Source organism: Harpia harpyja, chromosome 6 (genome assembly GCF_026419915.1).
Source record: "Harpia harpyja isolate bHarHar1 chromosome 6, bHarHar1 primary haplotype, whole genome shotgun sequence".
NCBI lineage: Eukaryota > Metazoa > Chordata > Aves > Accipitriformes > Accipitridae > Harpia > Harpia harpyja.
In genome coordinates, this window is record NC_068945.1 from 5,544,244 (window position 1) to 5,558,931 (window position 14,688).

The following is a 14,688-nucleotide window of genomic DNA, read 5'->3' on the forward strand; positions in this document are numbered from 1 at the left end:
CAAATTGAGATGGACGCTCCCAATATTACTTTTAACAATTGTAGAAATTACAAATTAAATACATTATAATGGCAGTTAAATTACTCTTCCAAAAGTTGAATTTTGTAGTCTCTGATGCTGGAAATATTTGGGGGAACAGCCTGTAAATTCACTGATTTCTTGGTGGCATACTTGAATGTTAAAGTCTGAAGAATTTCAAACAAGATAGATTTCATTCAGGTGTTGGAATTTGATATTACTATTTTTTTTAATGTCCTTAATAACAACAACAACAAAAAGACCTTTAGAATTCGAAGTAAAATAGAAGTAAAATAGCATATCACAGAAGTTTAAAAATCAACTCTTTGGAAACAGACCCATTTCCCTTTCCAGCATTAAACGGAACTATTAACCTCATACATAATCAACTAAAGAAAACGTTGGTTTTTGATGCTAAGCCATTATTATACTGTGTTGCTTACATTTTTAGTGTAAATAGAATGATTTTACTTTGTGTATAGCTTGTTTACTGCTTTTGAATGTATCAAGTGGTAAGATACTAGTTTTCAAGACTCATTTTACTATACCGATAAGCCTTCAGGCACTCAAACTCTTCTTTACAACAAAAAGATAAGCAGCTGACTTCAAAGCTAAATGCAAGCTGAGAAAATTGTTTGGGGTTTAGTTAGATACAAATCATTTAGACTACCCAGAATGAGAACTGGTACCAGTGGTGTAGAGAATCTGTTGACAGAAGGGAGAGCAATAAAGTAGTTGTTTACTACAGTAAAGAAAAAGACAGCAATTTTATAGCTTGTGGAACATGAAGAGATAATAGGAGGACTATGCTAATGAAGTTCGAGGAGAGTTTTGATGAATCCTGAAGGTTTTTGATGAAGGAGTCCCGTAGCTGGATGCATGAGGTTGGCCAGGGTTCTATATTTGTGGATTTGGGGAGCATGTAAAATGTCCCAGGGGTGGGAGAATGGTGGATTAAGTTGACATAGTGACTCAGGGTAGCTTTACCTTCCCTGGGGAGTGTACTGCCAGAGTTTCTTGTTGTTGATACTGCCTTTGAAGTTGTCACAAGACAGGATGATATTAGAAGAAGTTTAATATTGATGGATGTATTCTTTCAGACAAAGTTTTAAGTATACTGAGATGTCAGTGGTTTTCTGAGGAAGAAATTCAGGCCTTTCAAAAGGACAGGTTTTTCAGCTCAAGCTGCTAGTTGATCAAGTAGTTGATAGTGTTGGAGTATCTAGTGGTGTACTTCTTGTGACAGTGAGGTATTGGAGAGTGTTGCGATTTAATTCTCCTGTAAATATCTTGCTCTTGATGTAGTCATGTGGCATTAGTTAATTCCATCTTTTTTAATGCTGAATAGCTCTGACAACTTTGATAGTAACAGTTATATGATGATTTCTCCTTTGAGTTAGGTTCATTTTTCAAATACCAAATCCATTTTCAATTGAGGAAAATGCAGCTTTCTCTTGAGATTTCCAAAATTCTCTCACATAAATGTGTGACATATTTAAAGTTACACTCTTTATTCTCTGATTAACAAGTACAAATTCTTTTGGGAGAACAGACTTTCATGTAGAAATTTGTTTCTTGCAGAAATTTTCATGTGTTACCTCTGCCAAGAACTTGCCTGACTCCTTTAGGCCACTGGTATTATAAACATAGAACTGGTAAAATTCTCTGTCTGACAACAAAAGAAGTACTGCAGAGCTAATGTGCCAACTGATAGCTTATATACGGTGTCAGATGTGACTTTGGTTTAGTAATGAAAAACACTTGGGACTGCTGGCAGTTTGTGTGTGGACGTTAATTTTTCTGAGTAAAGCCTTCAACTCAGAGTTGTTTCTTATTTATATTTTTTTTACTGTAAGATTTCTCTTTCAAGAGCTATAACTGCACTATTGACTTTCTTGCAGTTATTGTTTAGACAACATAATCTGTCAAGTCAGCTCTATAATGGCCAAAAGTAAAACATACAGTCTAACATTTTAGACAATGAAATGTAAAATTGTGGCCGTGTAATGCTTGCCTCATTTAATTCTTTATGCTGTGCTGTATAATTCTTTATGCTTCCTGCTTCAAAATTGTCACCTGATACTATTCTTATGTTTACTACCAAGTAATGAAACAACTGAGTGTAGCTGAATGTAAGTGAACATGGAAAATAATCTTTTGGTATCAGACATATAAAAAGAGCTTTAAGAGCAGTACTGTTATTTCAAGGAGATCTTTCTGACTAACACATGATTTTGGAACATAATACTAGGAAAGAGAAGCCTGACTTGTTTTTAACAAAACTTCTCTTCTCTTAGTTTATCTTCTTCATCACCAGAGGAGATAATCTGTGTGTGAGAAAGAAAAGATATTTGTATATTTACCTTTGTGTCTTTTTCTTTTTTAGTCTTTTATCACACTAGTAATTGTCATAGAAACCTAGATTAAAATTTAATTTTATTCTGCTGTAAATTAATTTGAAGAGATTTGCCTTACTGATTTGAACTAAAACAAATAAATTAAGCATAGTATTAAAGAGAAGGAATTTCCCTTCACTAATACTGTAAGTCTGCAAAATTGAAAGATCTTTCAGGATAATTATTACAGTATTAATGAAGGTCAGCATAGTCTTCTGCAAATAGGCGAGGCAGAATGGCTTCCAGTCACGGCACCCATAAGTAACTCTAGGAATAATTAATGGAGAAATTTGAAGACATTCAAAATTTTATGATTTTCTTTGAGACACAAATGTACTTGATAATCTATGTGTTTTAAATATACTTTGGTCTGTGTCAGAGTTGAATAAGAACAAAACAGAAGAAATTGAGACCCCAAATTTGACAGCCAAACAGGACCTCAAGAGAATTGTGAATCTGGTAGTAGAAGCTAGGGTACAGTGTCAGTAGACACTGAGAATCATAACCAAGAACATACAACCCTGGCCTTAAGAAAAAGAATTTCTGCCAAATGGCTGCAAATTAAGAACAGAGAAGATTCACATCAATGTAAAACACTGAAAAGTAAAACTAGAAGAACCATTAGGGAAAAGGACACTGTCATATGCATGGGGCAAGAGTTGATAAACTAGATGGGAAAGACGTACTTTAAAAACTGCAGCACCGTTACATATCTGTAAAATATTTAAATTATGAAAATGAGGGAAAATAAATTTCTGTGTCATAATGGTATGAATTCGCTGGCTTCTCCTTTGCCTTCTAGACCAGAAAAATATGTTTAGGAGTTTTGATTCTTTGTTTTAAGGGAGGAATTTACTATCCACTGATGCTCTTTATAAAATAAAAGTTGTTATTTTTTCACCAGTTTTTAAACACATGTGCTAAAAAAAACTTGTAGAATTTGGTTATGTATAAGAAAGCAATTGGAAAAGAACTTAAAGTATGCTAGTTAACATTTCTTCAGTCAGGCAATTTTAGCATAAGAACAATAAAGCTTTGAAGATCACGGTTCTGCTGAACCAGGTGGTGAGATTTCCCTTCATCTTCTAAGTAATTTGTTTAAAAGAAGAAAAGATGAATGTTTACTGTGCAGGGATGATACAGGTATTTTTTTAGACTTTTGTTGTTGTTGCAGAGTGGCCAGGAAGGAGAACCATAGTAGATGCAAATGTGGAAGCTTTATGCAGATTGGTTCTACTTGTTAGGTATTCACGCTTGACAAAACTTTGTCCTGAAAAATTGTTTATCCTCAGTCAGATAGATGTTGAGTCTGCAGATAAGAGATGCTCCTTCCATATAAGACTTATTTTAATTTAACATTGCCAGAGAAAAATCTGGGGACTTGGGGACAGTTTAATAAATAACTCACGAATAATATCAAGTATTTTGTTACCAAATATGAAACAGCAGAGTAAAGATAAACTTGCAGTGCAAGTAGGAACTAAGACATACTGAGTTAATGTTTCAGCTTGATGGAGCAACTTTGACATACCCCCTTCTTTTTTTTTTTTTAAGAAATTAAGGGATTAAAGTAACGTGAACATTGCATTTGTTTTCATGAAAGCTTTGACTGTTCCGGTACTTGGGTCTTTACTTAGAGACATGGGATTTTTAATTAAATTGAAGATATTGTAAGGAAATGGTAAAAGTTTTTCTAGAGCACTGTCTCAAAAGGCTGTAAGGTATTAGAAGTCCAGAAAACTTTCCTTTTGGTTGAGACTGGCAGCATCTTCAGGTTTTATATACGTGTTATCCAGGTGCTTAGTGCTTTTATAAATGAGATTTCCGTGCCTCCCCGCGCCCCCCCCCCCCCCCCCCCCCCCATTCAGAAGAGGTTTCTTAGTTTTGGGGAGGGTGGGCTTGCATTTTAAATTGGGGAGAATAAGCTGTCCTTCTTGAAAGAAATTAGTAGTCTTTTGATTAAAGGTAATGTTCATTTGCACAGTAACCTCATGATCCTTTTACAACACATTGAAAAGTCATTATAGATGAGGAATTCATATATTCAGCAGGCTAGATGTAGCCTGGCATGTCTCCAGTATTTTCTTTTTTATTTTTGATACATTGTATGGCATTTTTTACAGTGGCAACTTCCCTGCAAGGAGAGTTTAATATGTCTGGTAGTTGTCAGTGTTGAGAGGAATGCTTGGTAAAATTCTTCCACTAGAATTTTTTTTCTAGAACACTTATTTGAATAAAGAAGGGGTTACCCTCTAGATAAGGAGAAACTATAATGGGTAATTTGGCTGAAGCAGTAGCTTTTTCCCAGAATTCAAAATTGCAGTGAAGCTCTTGGGGTACAACTATAAACTTCAGTGAAAAAAACAATGGACAGTGCTCTCCATTGTCATCTTCTTTCTGCTTATTTTTACTCTTTGAAATAACTAAAATCAAAAAATTCTTTGGGGATATAGGATGATGAGATCCATACAATTTTGGGTAAAACAGAAGGATGATATATTGTATTTATAATTAGTGGGCAATGCAGAGTAGCTATAGCAGTAGCTGCTGTAGCTATAACGCTATCATGCACAGAGCTCTCTGCATGGTAGTTGTTATCATTTTACAAAGGTAAATACTCAATTACATAAATGAGGTGAAATCTGGGGGAGGGGGGGGAGGGGGAGAGAAGTAACAAAAGACACTAAAGAGAATTTATGCACCACAATTTTTGTTTTAAAGAAAATTCATTGAAAGTAAAATGAAAGCTGGCAGCTGCAGGGTGAGCCCTGGAAATTCAGGTCCATGTCATAGCTTGAAATTAATAACTCTCCTAAAGCACTCGAAGCAAAGAATCACCTTTGTCATCTCCTGAAGGCTTAAATTTAAATTGCTGTGTATAATCTACTGTAGTTTACCCGAATTCTTAAGGGAAAAAGAGCCCGAGTTCATCATTGCCATAATCCACACAGTAGATGCATTAGAGACTCAAGTGTTCTGAAGGCTGCAAATAATTAGAAAAAAAAGCCTTTAATTTATTAAAAGAACTAACATAAACTCTGCTTCCACTTGGACATGAGCAAAAGCACTAAGGCAAAATGATCTTACCAATGGGAAAGTATTTCAGGAAAAGTGAGGCTGCAGTGTTTCATTCAGCCAAGCCACAACTGAGATATACTGAGATATACAAAGAAAAAATATTTTTGCAAGAAAAGTTAACTAAAAGGCTTATGGAAAATAATGTCAACTTCCCAATAGTCTTTGTTGAGTAAATCTCTAAGTGTTCAAGACAGTTGAATATGTTCACACTCCTGAGGGTTCATGTGGTGGTGTTCTTCGCAGAACAATAAACTTGTAATTCATGATCTTGGAATGTATTAATATAATTTTGTTGGCAAACATCTAAATAGTTGGGAAAAAAAATTGATTCTTGTGTACTGTATGGGCTTTAAAGTATGTTTAATGTTTTTCCATGAATTTGTGAATACCGGTATATGCCATTGCTTAGAAGATAAAAGCAAAATGTCTAGAACACATGGTGTTTAATGCTTAAAATTGATTGGCTACTTAATTTCTAAATTATTAAAACTTTTTTGGTATTCATGCTCGTCTGCTTGAGGGAGTGCTTCTGTTGATAGTTTTGGCAAGCGTGAATCAATTTTGTATTGAATGTCTTAAGGATTTCCACACCTGGTCATATATAAGCGAACAAAAGATAAATAAGTGAAAACATGAAGGTGTTGGCTGTGTACTTAAAGAACTGGCTTTTGTTTCTTTTCTACTATTGCCTAACTTAACTGTTAATTATTTGTTGAAACTTAGTATTTGTCTAAATATTTTTCCTCATTGCCCTGTACTTGAGAAGATTGGAAGAACTACTAAATAAAAAAGTTTGTCTGGAAAGTTATTTCGCACTCTAGCTTTCAGTCAGATTTATTAGCTGTAGAATGGCCCTTTCTTAGCCCTATAATCTGTAAAAACCACTCCTTTTTTTTCTCGTGCGTCAAATCAGTAGGCATATAATGAATATTTTGCATGATAGTATGAGGAAAAAAGAAAATATATGGGGATTATATATTTGTCTTACCTTTTTATTGTCCATTAAGACTACTTTTGCAAATAGATTCACTGACATATCTTTAAGTGTCAAAACTATGGGATTTTGTTTATTGGCACCACAGTTTCCTTGCCTTAAAAAAACAGAGAACATTGAGTGCAAGTGCATGCCCCTTTCCTGATTTTGAAATCTGTGAATGAATTTCATATTGTGAATCTTCTTATCTGTCTTTATTTTCTTCGTTTGTTGTACACAGTAGTTTCCAGGGTTGTCCTTGCAGAACTTTTCTCCTTTGATCTTTTGTAATCTCTTTCTATCCTGTCTGTTCATCTTTCATACATACACTTTCTCCTGAACTGCTTATGTGTAAACATGCATTCAACTGCTATTCCCATGATGATGGTGCAAAAATCTGTTTGTTCTTCTACCACTTTAAGTGATGTGTATTATGATATTCCCTACAACTTTATTATGAAATCATCATACTGTTTGTCAGATAGAGCTCTTTTCCAATGATCTATGCCTCCTGTAACTTGCAGAACTTGCACCTTGGTTCTGCGTGATGCAACAGGCAATCTGGTAATTTTGGCAAGGCAAAAGATAGGCTAGTTTGGGAACCCCTGTGTTGTGGAGAGACAAGATACCACTGGGTAGCTGCTCAGCAGTAGTTTTCTGTGGTATTCCATGATATTATGCATCTTTAGCAGGATCAGGAACTATTGCCTCCCTAGGTTTAGATTTTCTGTGCAAGAATGCCACTTGGCTCATATCGAATTTGGAAGCCTAACTCACTTTTTCCTCAATGCCCACTTTGAGTGCTATTTCTGTCTACATGAAAAACACTGATAAATCTCTTTGATATCATTTTATGAATGCATCGCTGTCACTTGAAGTTCAATAGGTATCTTAGTCTTTCCTTTCTTCTTTCCCACTCTTTCTGGTACCTTCAACACCAACCATGTTGCTTGTTACTCTGGACTGTATCATGGGTTTTTTTCAGATCTGATTGTAAATATAATTGTTTACATGTTGCTGGCCATTTAGGCATCGTATCTGTAAGATATGATATATCATATCTAACAACATAGGTACAGTCTTCATCCAAGCTCCCACTTTTCCTGTATTAATGCATCTTTTTTTCCTGTCCTAACAATTATAGTTTGTCCTTTCAGAATGCTGCCATAATGATCACTTTCCAGCCCTTTACTTTGGCTTTCCATCACTCTCTTTGTTAAATAAACTGCTTTTTGTCTCTGCTTCGGAGTTTGCTTTTGTGTCTCTCTCATCATTATTGACTCTATTTATAGTATTTGTTACTAGGAGATCAACTTTTACCTGTAAAACATACATGATATTGGCATTGCTTTCCCTTATTTTATGATGCTTTTGTACTTGGGCGGATTTCCATGTGACATATATTAATTTAATTTCCTTAAATACATCCTCAAAAATCTTCCTATCTATGATATACAGAGTATTGAGTGCATTGCGAGTGAAGAAAATACAAAATAGTATCAGTTTATCAGTCCTTCTTTGTCCATTTGTTATTTGTTTCATCTTATACATAGGTTACAGAATCCTATGGGGGAGGCAGAGTCTGAAATACTCCATTTATTCTGTGTTTCTGAAGTACCCAGCAAAATGGCATATTTGGTATTGCAATTCCAAGAATAACTTTGTTAGACTTTTGTAGGATTTTGATTGGGTGGAAGAGTGTTAAACTTGGGAAGAAAAAAAGATTTTTTCAGCAACAGTCCTGGACTATCATAACATTGCTGTTCATGTTCAATATCTTGTGGATTCATACAAGAAGTCATTGGTTTTTTTTCTCACTATCGTGATTCCTACCCAAATAGACTATTGATAATATAGTATCACGTAATGTGCTGGAGAAGAACTTGCTCTTCAGAGGACCTCTTCTCCAATTTCTATTGCCTTTACTATATTGTTCAACTTTCAGTGGGAGTGTTTGCTTACATTTCTCTCAAGAGGATATCCAACCATTATGTTCAGTTTCACTTTCTTCTTGTTTTTCCACCTTCTTGCAGAAACATTAGTGTGTCCAGTGTTTACAGAGACCATGGTGATTCCATTAGGACACAGAAAAACATTTTTCATTAAAAGAAAATGTTGTGTAATCTTGAGTGTGTGAGGAAGCACACAACTTAGTAGCACTGAGTGGAAAGAGATCCCTGCCATTAGATCAGTTTATATTTAATATGCTTGCAAAGTCTGGAAAAGGAGTAGTCCACTGCATGCAGACTTTAACCATGTCTGACTTCAGAAGTAGTTTGTAGTAGTTTATAACCACAGACATTATAATTTGAGGGTTACTATTTTCTGAAAAACCACTAACATTGCAGTCTGTGGTTGCATTTCCTAGATAAACCTTAGTGCTGCCACCTGATCCTTGTGTGGAAACAAAAGAATTTTCCTATAAAATTGCAAACCATCATATGGCGCTTTTTTCTTTTTTTCTTTTTTTTTTTTTTTTTTTTAAATACTTACTGGAGTTCTCTGGTATATGCAGTACACTGGTTTTTCTTTCTGCCTTTCTGCAGATATATATTTTGTGATTATGTGGTTTCGATTCCTAATACATGGTTGAATATGATTTGTCAGTTGAGTACTTGAATAACTTTATTTTATTTTTTTATTAGGTATTCTAATCTTCTAACCGGTGTCAAGCACATGTATATAAAGTCGTGTAAAGAAGCTAACTTTGTGACTATAATGTAGTACTCCAGCCTCTGATCAGATATTTAAAAAAAAAAAAAAAAAAAAAAAGGCAGGGCAGGGGAGAGTTGCACCTCAAGTGCAATTTGTGGAGTGCTCTTCCTCAGCTTCTTATGGGAAACTGGGCTTTCCCATTATCTTGAATCTATTAAAATAACAATAAGAGCTTCAAATAATGCTGTACCCTTTTTTGCTGAAGATGAAATAAGGGCCAACTTTTACCTTTGCAACGAAAATCTAAATTAGGGTAAAATCTAAAGGTAGATATAGCATGACAGGAAAGAGCAAAGAAAGAGATGAATGAGAAGTAAGCACATACGCTGACAGGATGTACATGCAGCTAAGACTTTGTAAAAGAGCAGTGATAGGTAATATCAGAATTTAGATAATCTGCATATCAGTTGATAATTTACTGTAATGACTGACAGAAGTAGGGCAAAGACAGTGACTTTGAGAACTTAGAGGAGAGCACTTTGAGAAAGGTCATACAGAAGGAGTGAAGATTCTTTTCACAGAAGGAAAAACTAATGTCACTAATTAATTCGAAGGACACGGCAAAAATACATGACTGAGTTGGCTAGGGGACTGGGTGTTATATGATGTTTACTCTTTGAAGCCTTCTGAAAACTGGATGGAAAGGAGAAAAGTTTCCTTCCCAGTTCATTGATAGCACAACAAAGCTGTCTTTTGATAGTCTTTAGCAATCTGCCATTGTTACACAGAGGTCTATGTTTGCCCATTGTGAGCTGCAAGTAAGGGGTAGTGCAAACTAAATCAGCCAGTTCAGTGTTGTTTTTAGTGGTTGTAGTATCCCTTTTTAAGACATAAGCCTGGGAAGAAAGCTGTGCATTTTCTTGTACTGTTTTGTGTCTCCTGAATTAGCGAGCAGGATAATGTTTAAACTCGGTTGAGAAACAGGCAATCAAATCACAGAGTAATAGAACCATATGATTCATCCTAGAGCATGGTTGGTGAGGTTTAATTGCCAAAAAATAAGTGTTCTGGAGTATTACCAGGAGTCTGGTAAATACAAATGGGATGAAGCCCACTAAAGTACGAGTCTTTGTCTACAGTCATAGGAGATTGTGCAGTCTGATGGCTACATGATCTGTCTGTTGAATTATCATTGTCATGGCAGACTGTGACTCTTGAGATGATTTTCAGATTATAAGTATAGTTAATATGTATCTGAAATAGTGAGATTTCAGTTGTGGTTTCATTATGTACCCTATATTAATTTTGTATTATGAAGTAATAAATGTTTATATATTTGGAAGATATATCAGTACTTTCAGTTAACTAGAATTTGGTAGGTGAAGCATAGAATCATTTAGGTTGGGAAAGACCCTTAAGATCATAGAGTCCAACGGTTAATCTAACACTACCAAGTCTACCACTAAACTGTGTCCCTAAGCACCACATCTACACGGCTTTTAAATACCACTTCCTTGGGCAGCCTCTTCCAGCGCTTGCCAAACCTTTCAGTAAAGAAATTTTTACTGATATCCAATCTAAACCTCCCCTGGCACAACTGGAGGCCATTTCATCTTGTCCTATCACTTGTTACTTGGGAAAAGAGACTGACCCCCACCTCACTACAACCTCCTTTCAAGTAGTTGTAGGGAGAGATAAGGTCTCCCCTCAGCCTCCTTTTCTTTAGGCTAAAGAACGACAGTTCCTTCAGCCACTCCTCATAAGACTTGTGCTCTAGACCCTTCACCAGCTTCACTGCCCTTCTCTGGACACGCTCCAGCACCTCAAGGTCTTTCCTGCAGTGAGGGGCCCAAAACCAAACACAGTACTCGAGGTGCGGCCTCACCAGTGCCAAGTACAGGGGAACAACCACCTCCCTGCTCCTGCTGGCCACACTATTTCTGGTACAAGCCAGGATGCCGTTGGCCTTCTTGGCCACCTGGGCACACCGCTGGCTCATATTCAGCCGGCTGTCGACCAACACCCCCAGGTCTTTTTCTGCCGGGCAGCTTTCCAGCCACTCTTCCCCAAGCCCAAGCAATGCTATAGGCTTGTTGTGACCCAAGTGCAGGACCTGACGCTGAGCCTTGCTGAACCTCATACACTTGGCCTCGGCCCATCGACCCAGCCTGTCCAGATCCCTGGGTAGAGCCTTCCTACCCTCAAGCAGATCAACCCTCCTGCCCAGCTTGGTGTCATCTGCAAACTTACTGAGGGTGCACTCGATCCCCTTGTCCAGATCGTTGATGAAGATATTAAACAGAACTGGCCCCAGTCCTGAGCCCTGGGGAACACCACTTGTGACCGGCCGCCAACTGGATTTAACTCCACTCACCACAACTCTTTGGGCCCGGCCATCCAGACAGTTTTTTACCCAGCAAAGCATACGCCCGTCCAAGCCATGAGCAGTCAGTTTCTCCAGGAGAATGCTGTGGGAAACGGTGTCAAAGGCTTTACTGAAGTAAAGCTCTGTTTACTATGTTCACTTAAAAATAAACTTAGTATGTGGTATGGCAATTGTTCTCATTCAAATTTTGAGTCATCCACTGTGTAATTAGAAAATCTATATAAGACAAAAGAAAGCACAGGGATTAAAGAAATGGGAATAGCTGTTCAACATACTAGCTATTCCCGGTACGTTTTGGAATAGGTATTTGCTTTTTGAAATATTGGGATTTTGGAATATCCACTGATTCAGGGTTATTCAAATTTTTCTGAACTGCTGGATGCTGGGAATATATAGAAAAACTAACATTTGCACTGTAGAGTGAGGCATTGAAAAACAGTGAGGGGCTCGGCTGGATTCTTAAATCTTCCATTTTTTGGAATTTCTAGGGAAGCTAAGAGGACCCTTGGATCTCATTATAAAACTCTTACTTTGTAAGTATTGTGAATGTGACAAAGGGGAAAAAAAAAAAGTAAAAAGTTAAGGCAACTTCTTTATTTAATAGTATAGAAGTAATCAGTAATGTTTTGTTCCTTGTGGTAAAAAAATAAGGGTATACAATGTTAGAAAATATTTTTTTATCACCTTGTTGCTCTTGAAATAAATATTAGTAACAAAGAGTAAAAACTAGCATAGTTATGGTATGCTTTGCGTATTGCCTAAACAGGCTGTTATACAACTTTTTGCTTTCACTGTTATCCGAAACTGTATATTCTTCAGAGAATTAATACTGGTCTTAATTTTGGGAACTTGCCGTTGTAAATGGAAAAGAATTCTTCCCAATTTTTTTTCTTCTGTTTTAATCCTTGTGTAATAAAATAGTTTTCCATAAAAGTATTGCTGGTGGTCTCTGTTTTCTTGCGGTTGATTTTAATAGACTTGTAGAATTTAATTGTATTGTTATTTGGACTTTTGCTCATACAGTGTTTCAAGTAGCATGATACCAAGGAAAGTTAACATACTTTAATTGATTGTAAGTATTTTATTGATGTAAAATTTTCTACATACTAAGATATATAGCACCTTATCAGTTCTGTTATTTTCTTTTAAGAGTTTAATGGGGTAAATGATGGGATTTTTTTTTCCATTCTAATACAAGAGAGTATTTTGGGACCTTTGGACAAATTAAGCTGGCATAAGAATATAGTTATAAGAACAGCATATTTCTATAATATGTAACTTTCTGCTACTTTTTCTGTTAGTCTTGCCAGAGTTCTGTAGTGAAAGAGACCTTTGTCTCGGGATTTTTCTTTGGTAAACTGAATTAAAGTAGAAAAAAATGATAATCACTTTTCACAACTATGGTTTTTCATATTTGCTGTATTCCAGAACAGTGGGGACTACATTGTTGCGCATTTCAAATTCGGGATTTTAGACTTTTTCTGTTATAAAGATAGCAGAAGTATAGTTTGGCAGAAACTGTTCAGTTTTGGCTGAAAAGGAGTAAATAGCTAAAGGTAAGAAATAACATTTCCTTTTTCAGTTGAAACACTTTCACCGAAGAGTCTTTAAAAAAATGGGGTTTGGTCCAATTCAGTGGTGGTATATTCTTCATTTTGTACACTAATAGCATATGGTTAAATGCCACTCTTACATGTACAGATGAATTATGTAACTTCATAAATATCTCCTACTTCCAAAACCTAAGAATTCCACCTGTTCTCCAGAGTGAATCCATTCAGTACCATTGAGTTCCTGCAAAAATACTTTCTGCAAAGATGACAGAATAGTAAAGCACCAAGAATGCGTAAGTTAGCATTCTGAGATTCTGTATTTAAAGCAGGTGTCACTGTAGGTTGATAAATGTTTCTTAAACCAGTAAAGACAGCAATAAAATGGTTGTCGTTCTATCTCACAAACATTTGTAAAGTTATGTATTTCTCCTTATGTCAGTCATTATTCCCATATAAATAAGCATGGTGCTTTAACTGAATACTTTCAATACTTTAAGTACTGCAACAAAGTAATTGATTTCTTCTAAACCTGACAGTGTATGTACAAGGTAGACTCAGTCATTTTGACAAGAGCCTGAAAGCCTGTGAATAATTAAATCCAAAAAAATAAATTAAGCTATCCTTGATTTTTATCTTTTTTCTTACTGAAGTGGTGAAAAATGTTTTTTAGTTTTACTGTCTGTGTAGAAACTGTGTTGCTTAGTAGGCATTATTCTGATTTAATATTTAGTTAATAATGGATGATGGATCACATCTGATAGTGTAGCATATAGGAAAAGAAAGAGTTTGAACTTTGTTTAGACCTTTGGTCCTTGGCCAGTAGAGATTGGGGGGGGAGGAGGGGGAAGGAAAAACCATAGACCGACCTTCCCCACTCCCACAAATCCTAGTTGTAAATATGTATCTTAAAATGTCTGTATTACTCTGCAGTCAAGCAAACCTATAGACAAATCTTTTCAGCACCTGCTAGTAATGCAGTGTTATGTCTAATCGGTGAACAGTAATAAGGAGGATGGTCAATGTATATTTACTTTTCATTTTCAAAAAGTTTTGATTAAAAAAAAATCATATATATGAATAAATACACTAGAAGTCTTGGTGTGTTCCTTTTTGAACCATAATTTTTTCTATTATTTCAATTTTTTTTAATTTCCATTTTTCCATGGCTGCATTGCTTTGAGTTTTGTAAAAGTCTGCACTTAGAGGGAAATTGAGATTCGTCTTTTCCATGTGCTGCCTTCCAAATCCTCCCTCAGAGCAGCTGCAACACGGCCTATCTGTTTTGCTTACCCATTCATTTTGTTATGCACTGGATCCTGAGTTCAGCTGTCTCTGTGGTGCATGGCTGTGGTGCAGTAACAGGGGAGGTGAATTTTGGCCCATAGAAAAAAATAATGTAACAACATTATTTACAATTTCTATGAGTATTGCAACAGTTACCAGGTTTTTTTCCACCAATTTTTATGCATGTATTTTTGAAGGACTGTGGAGCTTCTTGCCAAAAAAACCAAACCAAAACACCCCCCCCCCCCCCCCCCAAAAAACCCAAACCTTTTTTTCTGAAGTAATATTTCTAAATAGCTATTAGGAATACAGATATGGCATATTTGTATTCTTTAAAAAGAAAAA

The 14,688-nt window shown here is 35.9% G+C and overlaps 1 protein-coding gene across 3 annotated transcripts in view; it reads left to right on the forward strand.

The window, feature by feature from the left end:
* Positions 1 to 14,688, forward strand: part of CCDC91 (coiled-coil domain containing 91) — a 157,745-nt gene that overhangs the window by 104,606 nt on the left and 38,451 nt on the right. The gene's annotated exons all lie outside the window — the stretch shown is intronic.